Below are 15,546 nucleotides of genomic sequence, written 5' to 3'. Positions count from 1 at the left end.
GTTTCGTTAACTTTACGAACAAATTTGTTAAACAAATTGTTTGTACGTTCTATTTAATTCAATGTATTTCTTTAATCAATTTAATCATATATTGACAAAATTTTTTAATTTTAGTTTATATTGATAAAATTTTTCAATATACAAGCATAAGAGAAGGAAGTGTTGAAACTTAAGTTATACAACTCTCACTCTTCTTTTATTTACGTAAATATCAGTTTCATTGCTTCTTTATGTTTTTCATTTCTCGACTTCATTCTTAATGTAGACACGTCGTGTTGTCAGGTGTTGAAAAGTAGTCTGTGAAGTGTATCTTGGTTTCTGGCGATCCTCGATATTTTTCTGCCATTTTTACATCTATATATATTTTTTTGAAATCTTTGCGTCTACTAGTAGCTTCTTAATTGTCCAATGGACAGTTAAGGAAGCAATGCATTTCTCACTGTATCTGCTCGTGAGTAAGTAATTTCTAGCAAGTAATACCACAACCGGATAATTGAATCGTCGAGTTGCTGGTCAAAATCTGCTGATTGAAAACGCTTCTTGCGAACGAACATCGCGCGAGGACGACGACAATGAAGGTAGATGGCGACGAAGGCGAGCCACTGCACTGTATGTACATACACACATACGTAAGTACACGTTGGAAAAAGTAGGTAACTGGCTGGCTGCTGGCTTGAGCCGCTACAACCGCTAGCAGCCTCGCCGTATCAAGCCGGATTCGCACGCAGATGCCGCGAAAATGACCTTCCGGCCTCCGCGCATATTCCTGCTGCTCGCGCAAATCACGTCATTCACTGGTCCAGCAGCGCCGCTTGTTTCGTCTCACAATCAGAGCCGACGATGAGAATTTCGTGGCTCGACCACCGCCATCGAGAAGGACGAGTTCTTCTAATTCCTCCACCGTCCTTGTTTCTCCAGCGATTCGACACGCTTATTTTTAACTTTGACTGAACTTCGCTTCGGTTCTGTTCTTTTTTTTTTAATTCTTTGGTGGATAGCTGTTAGGTGGCTTTAAAATTGTCCCACAATTGTAGTTATTTTTTTTTTTTTTTTTTTTTTTTTTTACATGAAATTTAATTCACTTTTTTTTAACCCTAAAAAAATTAAAACTGCCAATACTCGTACATTATTATATTTTATTTACATTTTAATTTAAATATTAATTTGAATTAAATATTACTTCTTTTCTCATTTTAAGAAATATTTTATATTTAATAATTGAAATACACTTTTTTTTATTTTTTTTTTTTTATATTAAAGAAAATTCCATGCAAGATAGGGATTTTTTTTTTTTTCGTTAAAATTGCGTACCACTAAGGGTTGAAAAGAAAAATTCACACGAATGAATACCGCTACTATTTTAGCAGCGCGCGAATTTTTAAAACGAGCCTGCACAACATGACGAAAGATGAAAATAAAATAGCATACATACAACGTGCATAAATGATATTAGGGATACTCATAAGGAATGTCATTTTTTGATACTGCACGAAATTTCATTTTATTTGAAAGTCAATACTATGATATGATTTAACAATAAGCGCATTAAATGTCAATATATTTAACTAGAATATAGATTATGTTACGACAAGTTAAATTATCATTATCCCTAGATGGCAATGTTTATTAAATTAAATAAAAAAAAAAAAAAGACTGCTCATGAATACCCCTAATACAAACGATTCTGGTGGAGGTTATATTCGAAGTGCACGGATATACCACCATCGTCTTTTTCAAAGTTCGTCGTGGAAGGTGGCTAGGCCTTGGAACAGGGCTTCCCTGAAATCGATATACAACGCGCGCACCAAACAAGTTAAGGTACTGCGTCGCCGTCGTCGTCGTCGTCGTCGTCGTCGATCGACCAGTCGATGGTGACTGACGCGTTAACGCTTTCTTCGTCGACAATGTCGTTACCCTGGATCTTCCAATTCTTTTTTTTTTTTTTTTTCTTTTGTCTTTAAATTTAGGAACTTCAGATTTTTAGAAAAATGTTCCTTCGAGGAAGGTGACATTTTTGGAGGACAGGACTCGGCTTGGACTAAGTCTCTCTCTCTCTCTCTCTCTCTCTCTCTTGCGTTAGAGACAGGTGTCCAAAACGGAAAAATTCTATCGGTATGATAGTAAGGCTACGATTATAGTGGAGCGGCGCAGATCGAGGATAGCGGCGAGGCGAGCGTCGCGACAAAACAAACCAATGTAATCTAATGGAAGTGTGGATCATAGTGGAGCGGCGAGGTCTCAATCGTAGCTCTTCAGGCCGCTATCCTCATCGCTATTCTCGCCGTTATACTCGCCGCTCCACTATAATCTCTCCGGCTAAGTTTAGTAAGAGCCGAAGAGAGCGACAGAGGGGAGTTAACACGTTCGAGGCGGTGTCAGTCCCGGGGGACCGACTAGTGTCGGTCTCGATCTCCTGATTTTTATTAATATAAGAAAATACATGTAAAGAAACTACTATAATTTATAATTACTTCTACTATTATTGTATAAATATATTTATCATTTATATTTACATATATATATATATATATATATATATTTATAAATGTATTTATTAGCAATTTCTACTATAATTTTATATATACTATATTTTATAATATATATATTTCTACTATATATGCTATTTCTACTATATTTTATATATATATATTTCTACTATATATACTATTTATACTATATTTTATATATATATATATTTCTACTATATATACTATTTATACTTTATTTTATATATATACTATAGTTTCATATATTTATTACTAATTTCTACTAAAATTGTAATTTTTCTACTATAACTCGTGAAACGTTCGGCTCCGTCTCGACCCTTTAGGATTTAAAAAGGGTGACTTCGAGAAATTGCCTCACATTCCTTTCCGATACAGTTATACGCACGGTGTGATATATTTTTTAACCCAATAACTAACCAAATGTAAATCACCAATACTAAAGATTAAATCACCAATCGTTTTTATATTAAAAAAAAATTTCACGCAGGTAGTTTTTTTATTTTTTCCCATTAAAATTGCGTGCCCCCCCAAGGGTCAACCTTCGACGAATAAAGTAAGAAAGGGGCGACGAGAGAGAAGGGAAATTCACGGCCGGATGAGAGACTCTAATCTCGCGCGACCTCGGCGAGGAACGTGTGGACGTAGACGCGAGCAGTTGGGCAGGGCAAGGTAGCATTGGGCGAGGATCAGTTGGCAAAGGACGGGGGTGTGTATCGAGAGGGGGGAGGAGATGAGGAGCGGAGGAGCACATATCGACCAGACTGCGAACCAGCGCCAGTTGAGGACGGGGGTCAAGGTCGCCAGAATGTACCACGCCTGCCTCCGTCACCCAACAACGACGCCGGGCGTCGGCGTCGGCGTCGGCGTCGGCGTCGGCGCCACGTACCCAACAACGCAATGCTTTTTCTTCCCTCTCTTTTTCTCCTTACGCACGCATGCTCTCGCCCGGGCCCACGCTTTTTACGCATCTACGAACGAGAGGCAGGGAGGGGAAGGAAAAAACAAGGGGGACGAGAGGAACGTCCGTCGAATAATTAAGTATCCTCGTTAACGCGGCTCTGAGAATCGATTAAACCCTTTTAAAGGGTTACCGCGTCGTCGTTACGACGTTACGTAATCTCGCGCTGCTGTCGCTTGCTGCACGTTCCGCGAAACTGTTCCACCTTAACTTTATGTTTTTTACAGATGTTACAGCAAAGAATGTAGAAAACTGTTGCAGTACAGTGAAGTGCACGAGATTTTATTTATACATTCTACGAGAAATCAGAATAGTCAATCCCTAAAAAGTACAACGTTTTGCGTTTGTGCAAATATCCAACGAAAATTAGGCACTGATCGTTTTGGCCATTTTGGTAGTTATTTGTTTGACAATTTTATGGCAAGCATCATGTATATGTACAAGCGTTGGACCATATGATAAATGGGAACTTCTCGTTTACGTAGAATGTTTTTTAATAACTTTATTTTTACGGCAAGCGTCATATATATATGTTTATTTGTGTCAATATTGTTGTCCAACCAATCAAAGTCAAAATATATAGTTGTTTATACAATATATAATATAATATACGTATATATACAATATATGTATATATGACTTTGGTTGGTTGGACAAAAATATTGACACAAATAAAAACAAATGGAAATATCTATCGATAATGGAACGTATCGAAATGTTCCACGTGTAAACCATTGTAACATAAACGATAATTGAAATAAATAAATTTATACAACTGCTGGTTCTGTCCAAACAGAAATTGATGTCAATCTTGGCAAGAATGGCCGTGTCTTTCAAGCATTGAAAAACAAAAGTCTGAAATTAATATGAACAAAGGAAGGAAGATATCTATTCCTAACCGTATCGAGATATTTGTGTAAAATCATTGCGATTTAAATGACGATTAAAATAAATAGATTTGTACAATCGTGTTTCTGTCCAAACGGAGATTAATATTAATTTTGACAAGAACACCCGTCCGTATCTTTCAAGCAGCTCCAACAAAAGTCTGAAATCAATCATACTGACGTGTTCAATCGTTGATAGTTAAAATAAAAAATGGCACAGTAATAAAATTGTACGATCATTCATATAGCTTTTAATAAATAATGTCTCTTACGCGCAATCGCAACCTTTGAAATATCTCGCCCATTCCTATTGTAATCGGTAATTGTCAATTTAATACAGGAAACAATGCACAAAATGACTTTCGGAGAATAATAAGAAAAAAAAAATTAATAAGAAAAGTAATAAGAAATTATATTAAATTATACTTATATTAATAAAAAAATTAATAAGAAAAAGTAATGAGAAAAAAAAATTAAATTTTCTCATTCTTTCTTTTTTTTTAACAAGAGTTAAACTTGATGAGAAAAAACAAAAAGAATGCAGAATTTTAAATCAAATTTTTAAACTGGCCATTTGGTACGTTAATTAGGTTAAGTTAATGTTAATTCTCTTCTGCTCATTGTACGATTTCGGGGAAGACTTTCAATTTGGAAAAATTGCGGTGGAATTGGGTTTTAAGAGACAACTTCTTTCGAATCTGCTAATTAGAAGCTTCCACACGATCACAGTATAAAAATCTGATCGATGTTACAAGTAGTCGTTGCAAGTACAAAATTAAACCTTCGTTCGTCGTAAGAACGATATTGATCACTCGAGGACGACGTGTGTTTTGTTGCGACCTGTCGAAGAATAAATCCAACATTTTCTTTTTTTTTTTTTTTTTTTCTTTTTTGCGAGGGGGGAAAATTAAGCGTTAAGAGCGTATTATTAATACGAGCATATAAAAGTGCCATTCGATACAGCATTTCTTGCGTGGAATTCAAGATTGTGTTGTACCCGGTCTGTTGACACAAAAACAACCCGCATTTGTCGTCTTTTCCCATGACAATGGGCGCTTGACACTGCGAATCTGACTGGTCGTGAATTTCATTTTTCCCGCGTTATCGATTGCCTATTTACGAATTTCTATCGATTTACCAACTTCTACCATTGAAAAACTGATTACTAACTAGAAAATTGACTAATTTTCAAACAGTTCACTATTAACTTACTAATTTTTTAATTTTTCTAAATTTACTAACCAGAAAATTTACTAATTTTCTAGATGTTTACTGTTGATTTACCAATTTTCCAATTCTTCTAAATGTACCAATTTTCCAACTGTTTATCAATTTTTCAATTTTTCTAAATTCACTAACTAGAAAATTTTTTAGCTGTTTACTGTTAATTTACTAATTTCCAAATTGTTTACTGTTTACCACTTACTGTTAACTTAGTAATTTTCTAATTTTTCTAAATTTACTAACTAGAAAATTTGCTAATTTTCTAGCCGTGTACTGTATACTGTTAATTTACTAATTCTCCGATTTTTCTAAATTTAATAACTGGAAAATTTACTAATTTTCCAACTGTTTACTGTTGATTTACCAATTTTCCAATTTTTCTAAATTTACTAACTAGCAAATTTACTAATTTTCCAACTGTTTACTGTTAATTTACTAATTTTCCGATTTTTCTAAATTTAATAACTGGAAAATTTACTAATTTTCCAACTGTTTACTGTTGATTTACCAATTTTCCAATTCTTCTAAATTTACTAACTAGAAAATTTACTAATTTTTCAACTGTTTACTGTTGATTTACCAATTTTCCAACTGTTTACTGTTGATTTACCAATTTTCCAATTCTTCTAAATTTACTAACTAGAAAATTTACTAATTTTCCAACTGTTCACTGTTGATTTACCAATTTTCCAATTTTTCTAAATTTACTAACTAGAAAATTTACTAATTTCCCAACTATTTACCGTTTACCATTTACTGTTAATTTACCAATTTTCTAATTTCTCTAAATTTACTAACTTTCAAGGGAATTTAAATCTGCTAATTATATATCGATATGATCGATCGTTCGAAATTGGGAAAAATCATCGACGAAGACGTAACGCGAGCGAAACGTCTTCGTTCAACAGCCACTGGTGGTACGGTACGATAGAGGAGGAGGGCTGGCGCGCGTAAAGAGGCAGAGAGAAGACCGATTGGAAACGAACTGTGAGCACGATGTCATAAATCAAGGTGGAACAATGACTCCAAGCTACGAGGAGAAGGCGAAGGAAAGGGACGATCATAATGGGACTGTGACATTAATCGGGAGCGTTTAATACACCGAGAGCTTTTTCCTAGCGCTAGAGGAACACCGCAGAGAACAAAATGTTCTCAAGGCTCGCGTCCGCTGAATGGGGCCCAATAGCACACCCCTCTCGCTTCTATTGGCAATGACGCAACACGCTCGTAGGAACGGCTTGAGCACTATATCTCTACGTTAACCGAGAAGAATAGACGTCCTTCCAACGGTTTGCTCTTTGACGAGAGCTACGCCACGCTTTATTCAGACGCTGGTCGCAGCCACGATTATTTAGAAAAAAAAAAAAGAAAAAAGGAAAAAGGAAAAAGAAAAAATCCACCAGAGTGGAGCATACGCCACGTAGCAACAAGAGAACGGAGGAAAATTGCTCGTTACGTTCCTTCGTTTGAAATCACGTTAGAAAGATTTCACCTCTTGCGTTGGAATGACGTGCCACGCACGTCGAGAATTATTCGTCCCGAAATTGCAACATTTTTTCAGTTTCAAGTATATTTAAATGTAACCCAGGCAAAACGAACGATAAGCTTCTTATTTCTTAATAATTTTTATCCAGTGACATCATAGCGATACGAGTTTAAAAGAAAAAGAGAAGGCGACAAATTGTTGTACACGGTTTGGTCGCTCGTTATGGTCCGCAGTCGGTTGCCAGCGCAAGGGGTTAAACTTTTTGACCACGAAAAGCGTGTGCATACAGGGTAGTCCGTTTAATAATGCACACTGCTCACAAAAATTAGGCGATATTTCAAAATGAATATGAAGCGATAAAAAAAAAAGAAGCATTGGATTTTTTGTTATTAAACAAGAACATGAGAAAAGCAACCGCGACGAGTCAAAGAAAGATATTCTTGTTTGTTTCGTTGTAAAAATTATATAAATTGTTTCAAAAATTATCAATCTTCGGAGAATTATAAAAAATAAATTGTACAACAATAATAAATAAATAGAAAAAGATTGAATTTTATCGTCGTACATTAATTTACTTGATTTATCTTAAACTCTTGCGCGCGTCGAGAATTCTTTGTCCGAAAATTGCAATATTTTCTCAGTTTTAAGTTTATTTATGTATAACTCAGACAGAACAAATAATAAATTTATTACTTCTCGATGATTTCTATCATACCGACGAGTTCAAAAAGAAAGCGACGAATTATTTTGTACGATATTGGTCACTCGTTATGGTCCGCCAGCGCAAAGGATTAACTCCGGTAAATCAGATTCGAGATTACCGATGAAATTTGAAACATCCTGAACAAACGAGTCTCGTTCGAAGAAAAAAGCAGCTAATAATGGTGAAAAAATTTCGAGAATGTACGCTGACGAGATCATAAATAAAAATTACGATCGCACAGAAATTTCGTCGAACACTGCCGCGCCCCCGTTGATTCATCATCGTCCACTTTACGAATTCTTAATCGTCGCATCATGCACCGCGAAGTCCGACCGTTCGCTATTGGCTGTTAAGAAAAACAATTTCCTCCGTTTGAACAACATCCAGCTTTTCACATTCGTATTTATCGATTGATCGAAATATGCAGCCTACGTATGTGCACACGTATTTCGTTCTTTAACCCTGCGTGACCATCTCTAAATTTCAATATTTCAGTCTCTTTCTTATCTCGATAGGTAAAACCTGAAAAACATCCACATTTAAAGAAAAAAAAAAAGAATGGTTTCATCTTCGTTGGGCAAAATTGAAACGACGAAATGTTATCGTGTAAATAAACAACCATGAGAGAAATGACATTATTTATGTTTACGCACCACGTAATTCTGGCTCGTGGTTGTCGAGTTAAAAAAAAGAAAAAAAAAAAAGTGTGTTTATATAAGAGGAACATTCGTTCGGTGTTTTCCACCATTGAAATATTAGCACACGTAATAACGACTGGTCGGTCTAGAAATAAAATCCCTCTTTGTTTTACGTATCGGACTTGAGTGGCCGAGCGTTAATATCGAAGCTATTCCCGACAATTGCAGAATGGTAATGCAGAATCTGGCGCTGCGAACAATAACGTGACATCACACGCGCTATATTTTACCGCGTGCGTGTAACACGCGTGTGCAAACCGGCTTCTGCATGCACACGTGAATATATACATACGCGATAAATGAAACGTTTCCTTCTGTACCTCACTGTAATGAATTGATTCGTCTTCTTTCGCTCGATCGGTAGAGAATTTTGTTTCTGAAATTTCTCCATCTTTCTTTCTGAACGAGCAAGTACTTTATGGTTTGATTAATTCCGTGCTGATCTTTGACTGAAAAACATTCGGTTCCTTTTTTCATCACGATCGAATGTTAAAATTGTGTTAAAATTGAAATTTATATGTTTAAATGCAAAGATTAAGTTTCGGTTAGGTTTGAATTAGGTTTAAATACATTTAGGTTTAAGTTTAGGTTTAAATATATTTGTCTTCAGGTTTAGGTTAGGTTTAAACACAAAGGTTAGGTTTGGGTTAGATTTTGGTTGGGTTTAAATACATTTAAACTTAATTAGGTTTAAATGTTAATTTACGTTTAAATACATTTAGGTTTAGGTTTGGGTTTAAATTTAAATACAAGAATTTGGTTTATGTTAGATTTAAATACATTTAAACTTGATTAGATTTAAATGTTAATATAGGTTTGGGTTAGGTTCAAATACATTTAATGTACACAATTGCGGTTAAATAATATGTAATATGTATATATATAAATCCATACATTTAACCATTGTATTAAAAAAAAAAAAATGAAACGTATATATATATATTTTTTTTTAAATTTTAACATAAAAATACAACGAAAAATAGATTGACTCCGTCAAATTATACGCGACGATACGTATTTTTCAACAAGATTAAACAACTCTATAGGAATGTTTGCTATTTCTATTTTTGAAATGGAAGTAGAAAAACGTCTCTGTTTAAGAAAAAAAAACAAGTTTCTTACTCATCGTCTCTCGATGAATATGAATTTCAGTATATATTACTAAAAAATTATAATTTACAAATCATAACTCAAACATAATTCCAATCATAAACAAATTCAATGAATTCGAATTGTTCCTGAAATGCGACGACCGCTATTATATACGTCCGCTATTTTGGCGAGGTATCGCGATTTTCGCGAATTAATAGCCGAAGGTTGTAAATTACCGGGGGAAGGCAATTAAAATCCATCGATGAGGCCGAAAATTTGTTATCGACGATCGTTCCTTTCCCGCGGAAATTACGTAAACGCCGCGGGAACGAGCGCGCGCGCCGCGTTTAAATCGAAATTTCCAACTATCGCTCCGTGTCGATTTAAATTTATCATCGCCGGGTGAACAATAGGGGAAACGCGAAAACAAGTTGGCAAACACGCTGACAAGACGGAACGACGTTGAAAAATCGCCGATTATCGTAACGATCGAGTACAATGACGGAGAAGGTGTGCCTCCGAGCGTTTCCTCTCGCAATCCGACATCATGTACCACGAGCCGAGAATTTCGTAACACGCTGGCAACAACGAGTGAGAGATAGAAATAAAGCGAGGAGCATGACTGTACACCAATGACTGACGAACAACTGTCGATAATTCAAAATCGACGAAAAGATTATGTGAAAAGCGCATGGTCTCGTGTGCTTCTACTCTCATCCATAGAAATCACGTTTTTTTTTTTNTTTTTCAAAGATAATTTTACATCGTCGGCACTGAGAATGCTTTAGCCTTGGAAATTCTAAAAATTCAAACGTGTAAAAAATTTTTTCGTAACCCAAGTCCACGAGTCTACTCTGCGAAGATACCCTAAAATTTCTTATACGACTCTTTTCTCGTAACTTTGTTGAACAAAATGCTAGGATTAAACGAGAAGAATTCTAGAAATTCTAACGTTTCGTTAGAAACCCCAATTTTCCAAGTTCAATAAAATGATAAGAAAGGAAACTTTTGACGTGCCAAAATTGCAACATTTTCTGAATTTTAAGTACAACCCAGGTAAACTAAAGCAACAATATTTATTACTTCTTAATAATTTCGATCTCATATCTATATATATGATAATACCGACGAGTTGGAAAAGAAAGCGACGAATTGTTGTACACGGTTCGGTCACTCGTTATGGTCCGCGATCAGCTGCCAGCGCAAGTTGGTTAAAGAACGGGTCACGTAGATTTACATGTACGTATTCTTACGTGTACGCGTTTCAAAAGCAGCACGCGCGCATTTTCAAAAAAAGAAATGGTTAAAAAATGAAGAAAGAAAAACATATGAGCGAGGAGAGGAGGGAGAGACGAGGCACGTCCGAGTATCAAGTGGAATAAAAAATAAAAAGAAATCCCATCGCGTGTGTTCTTCGCGAACCGAATGTACAATAGAAAAGCACGTCGTATGACGAATCGGGGGAGGGGAAAAAGCACACGTTTATTAACGTTCTGTTTGGATAATGAGGAGAGGAGGGGAGAGGGGGGAGTGGGAGGATGGTCTCAAATGCAGAGGGAGGTTCTGCAACTGTACTTTTAACGCACCGGGGCTGGAGAACCCCGCCGAGGGAAGAAGGGAAATTCTCTTTGCGGTGCGCCGCTTTGCGTGGCGTTCGTCGCATTTATAATTCAACGGCGTATTAATGCGAGTGGAATCCGCAGGGGGGACGGGTGGAAAACGACTCTGTTTGGTCGGCCGTGAGTTGGTGATATTTTTTTCCCCGGATTGTCATCCGAAGTATCGTGAACCACCAGCCGAGCAGTGAAAATTTTGGAACGCCAAGGAGGATGCCGCTAATTAGATTCTTGTACGATGGCGCCCGGAGGGACGCGCGCCGTGTCTCGGGAAGCTCGTTAACTTCGCCGAGGTTTCGTCGACCCTGCGCCACGAGTGGGGGAGAGAGGAAGTTCTAGGCGTACGCGAAAGAAAGAAAAAAAGAAAGAAAGAGGAAAGAAACGCGACACGTTTTGGTAAAACCAGCTGTCGCGTTTGATACGTAAATTTTGTATATATTGTATATATTTTGTGTTAATGCTTAAGCAAGTTCTCGACCAAGCTTTCAAGTCCACATTCGATGTTTTGTTCGCGACTTAAGGTTCGTACTTGATAAGCAGCTTATTAAGCGGCACGACGTCTCGTACGCTTAGGAAGAGTGTGCTCAGAATTATGAGATAAAAGGAGATGGAAATATAAAGAGAAAACGGATTATAAAATAGATTAAAAACTAAAAGAATATTTTTCCTTCGTACCAGTGACAAAACATAAATTGTCGATAATTTGAACGTCGATACAACTTCGTAAAAGAAAACAAGAAAAGGATCATATGACAATCCATTTTTGGTTTTAAAGTGTGAAAGTTCTTACTTTGACAGTCGTGAGTTCTTTTCGAAAGTGACATTTTTCTCGAAAATTATGAAGAAAAAAAATTGTAGAATAAAATATATACAAAAATTTGTTACGAAAACAGACTTTCTGTCTATTGCGTTTCGTTAAATTTTCAAATTCGACGTTCTCAAGAACGAGAAAGCACTGATCGGTTGTACTACGATTTCAAAAATACTCTACGCACACGCACACACACAACAGATGTACACGCATACGAATATGAATTTTACTCCAGAGAACAAATTATAATCCAATTATCAGATCAATCGTATCCTCGTGTATATACTGCCGAGTTGAAACTGTACAAAATTATCTAACGCCTGAATTAATCGATCAACGTCCGAATTATCGCCGAGAGCAAGGAAATTATTTTGTCTGCGAAAAGCACATCAACTCCTATCGTCCGCTCTATAGCTGCGCATAAAACATTCCAAATCTCCGTCTGAATCTCCAAGCATCTGTTTGCACGCAAATAGGCGATAATCGTCGTTAAATAAACACGTAAACCGACCAGGCTCGTCGATCGCAAACTATTTACTCGCCAGGCGCGCAGAAGCAACAGTAGTAAAAGAAAGAAGATTTCACGTTGACGCAACTCACCGTTGCTTTATTATTTAAACATTTGAACCGCCAGCCGATCGTGCGAATTGCTTTCTAACACATTCGAGGCGAAGAATTATTTTAAAGACGATCCTCAGAAGCGGAAAATTCTTTCTTTTTTTTTTTTTTTTCTACATAAAGCAGTTTAAAGAGAAGAAATGTTTAGGAGGTGAGAAAATAAAATTGCAAATAACATGGTAGCACACCGTGTGTATAATTGGCTCTTCGGAATATTTTTATTACAAGGAACCTATTGCCGCATTATGCGTGTTATGCATAATAAAAAGAAAAGATGACAATTAAAGTGAAAGAACATTTATTTCGAAAATAATAAAGAAACATGAGATCATTGTTTTAGGTTCAGGTGATAAAAATTGGAAGATAATACGTAAATAAATTTTAAAAAAACATTACAGAGGTAATAAATTAATTAGAAAATTTCCCTCCAACGACACTTATTTTCCTTGAAACATTCTGTAGAAACACACAATCCAGAGTTACCTACGCAATTTTAATTTTTACGCACCTTTAAGCTACACTTTATCTCAAAACGATCTTATCTTCATGGCAGTTGCTTTACTAATAACTAATAACTCGAGATCATTACACACACGTAATTCGTCTCGAAATGGTTAACCCTTAGGGACACGGAATTTAAAAAAAAAAAAAAAAGAAACTTTATTTCAATTATTAAGCACAAAATATTTCTTAAAATGAAAAAAAAATAACATTCAAATAAATTCTTTGTTACAGAGTGGGGCATAAATAATGCCACCATGCAACTAACGTTTTAAATGAAATTCACTGAAACACATCTTTAGACGAGTTAAAAAATATACCTATTTCTACGAGAATCCGTCAATTTGACGGGTAAACAAAAATACGCATTTTAAAAAGTAATACGCATAAGTAAAAAGTAATAAAGTAAAAGTTAACCTAGTGTTAACTGTCAAAAAAAAAAAATATGGGCCAATTTTAGTGCCACCTAACCTCAAAGAGTTAATAGAGGAGAAAGGAGCAAGAGCTCGGTGAAAAGACGCATTTTAAAAAGTAATACGCATAAGTAAAAAGTAATAAAGTAAAAGTTAAGCTAGTGTTAACTGTCAAAAAAAAAAAAAAAAAAAAAAAAAAAAAATATGGGCCAATTTTAGAGCCACCTAACCTCAAAGAGTTAATAGAGGAGAAAGAAGCAAGAGCTCGGTGAAAAGACGCGGTCCGTAAATCCACCTTTACGGGAGACGATTTTACCGACGCGCGTAAGTTACCGGCAGTTGTTACGTAAGCGGCATGAACACGTGACGATGTAGAAACGTTCCTCCACCCTGTTCGTTAGCAATTAGAGCCCACAATCGCGTCTACGTTTCAATGTTTCCTTCTTAGTACTTATTGTTAGAGCGTTCGTAATAATTACGTCAGTTTTCGCCTCTCGTGCCCGAACCGGGGAGAGAGTTCGGTTTTTCGACTCGGCGTGCCTATCCGTCGGAATAATTAATGCAAGTACCGTTGCTATTTCACGCAGGGAAGAAAGGAAGAAGAGGAAAGAAATATCACGTGATACGAGATGAGTTTGAATGAAACGACAAAACGACCAATTTCTAATTTTCTATGGAAATTTTACACATTTTTTGATACTCGAGTAATAGAATATATATTAATATATTAATAGAATATATCAATACATATTATATTTAATAAAATATATTAACAGAAGCTTGTGTCCATTATTGTATATACCAACTTTTTCTTGTACTTTACATTTCAATTTCTTTGCTACAAATATCACACTTTAGCTCTAGTTATCGGTAATTCTAGTGTTAAAACTCATCGTTAACGATTTTTCTTTCACCATTTTATTGAACGTTGAATATTAGGATCAAACTACGAAAATTCAGAAGAAATTCCAACACTTTGTCTGATCCTAATGTTCAAAGTTCAACAAAAATGATGAACAAAAATCGCAACCAGCAAGTTTCAAGTTTCTCGTTATAAAGAGAAAATCTCAATTTTCAAAAACCGCGTGAGTGAATTCAATCGCGAGAGATGTTATATTTCACGCGAATTTTGAATTTTCAGAATTTTCAAGAAGAAAGTGTCCTCTATCCGCTAGATCATCTTCGCGAACGAGAAACGCCGCAATTGTAAAAGTTATTCCTCTTTCACGAATAATTGACAATTTTTCATCGCTGTTAGCACAGACTGCAAAAAAGGAAAAGAAAAAAAAACCACGATCGATCGGTAGAGTAGTGAAAACTTCTTAATTTTCTAGAAAACGACGCGAAGAACGAGGCACAAAGTGAGAGAGAGAGAGAGAGAGAATTTCCTGCGGGTCCGAGTTTGGGACAAAGCGAAGCTTCGCGACACAAAGTTGCTCGTCGGTACGCGGGACACAGAGGCATGGCTCGGCAACGCTGCTACCTAATTCGTTGTGCGTATCCACGGTAAACCGATTCGCCGAAACGACTATCGCCGCGAACCTTGACCCACAATATCCGCGTGGATGCGTCAGTCCTCTCCTCGCCCCCCACCACTCTACCACTGAAAGAAATTCGATAAAAAGTCCTCTAACTTCTGCCCCGTCGCGCGAGTTTTAAGAATCTCGGACGCGGCTCGAGAAATTTCATTCGGGGAATTCGCGGAAGAATTTCAAACACTCGAGATTAATCCCTGGAGGGTGGGGGGATTTCGATTCTTTGCAATTGCACAGGGAGTATTATTCGAATTATTGATATCTCGCGAGTTTGTGCTCAACATTTTGCGAAGATTCAGTCGAAAAAAAAAAAAATTACTATACTTCGATGGTGGATAATTTGTTGGATCGTCGTCGCGGACATTGACGATCGAACGATCGGAAGACTCTCAAGCGTTTCCTGTGTTTTAAAGATTAAAACAAATTCTCTTTTATCGCGAATTTACGTGCAATTATTTGAAAAAAAAAAAAAATAAAAAAAAACAAATAAGAGCAAG

This window comes from Frieseomelitta varia, unplaced genomic scaffold (genome assembly GCF_011392965.1).
Source record: "Frieseomelitta varia isolate USP_RPSP 00005682 unplaced genomic scaffold, Fvar_1.2 scaffold_281, whole genome shotgun sequence".
In the NCBI taxonomy this organism is placed as follows: domain Eukaryota; kingdom Metazoa; phylum Arthropoda; class Insecta; order Hymenoptera; family Apidae; genus Frieseomelitta; species Frieseomelitta varia.
The sequence above is the reverse complement of the archived record's forward strand: the minus strand, read 5'-3'. Positions refer to the sequence as shown.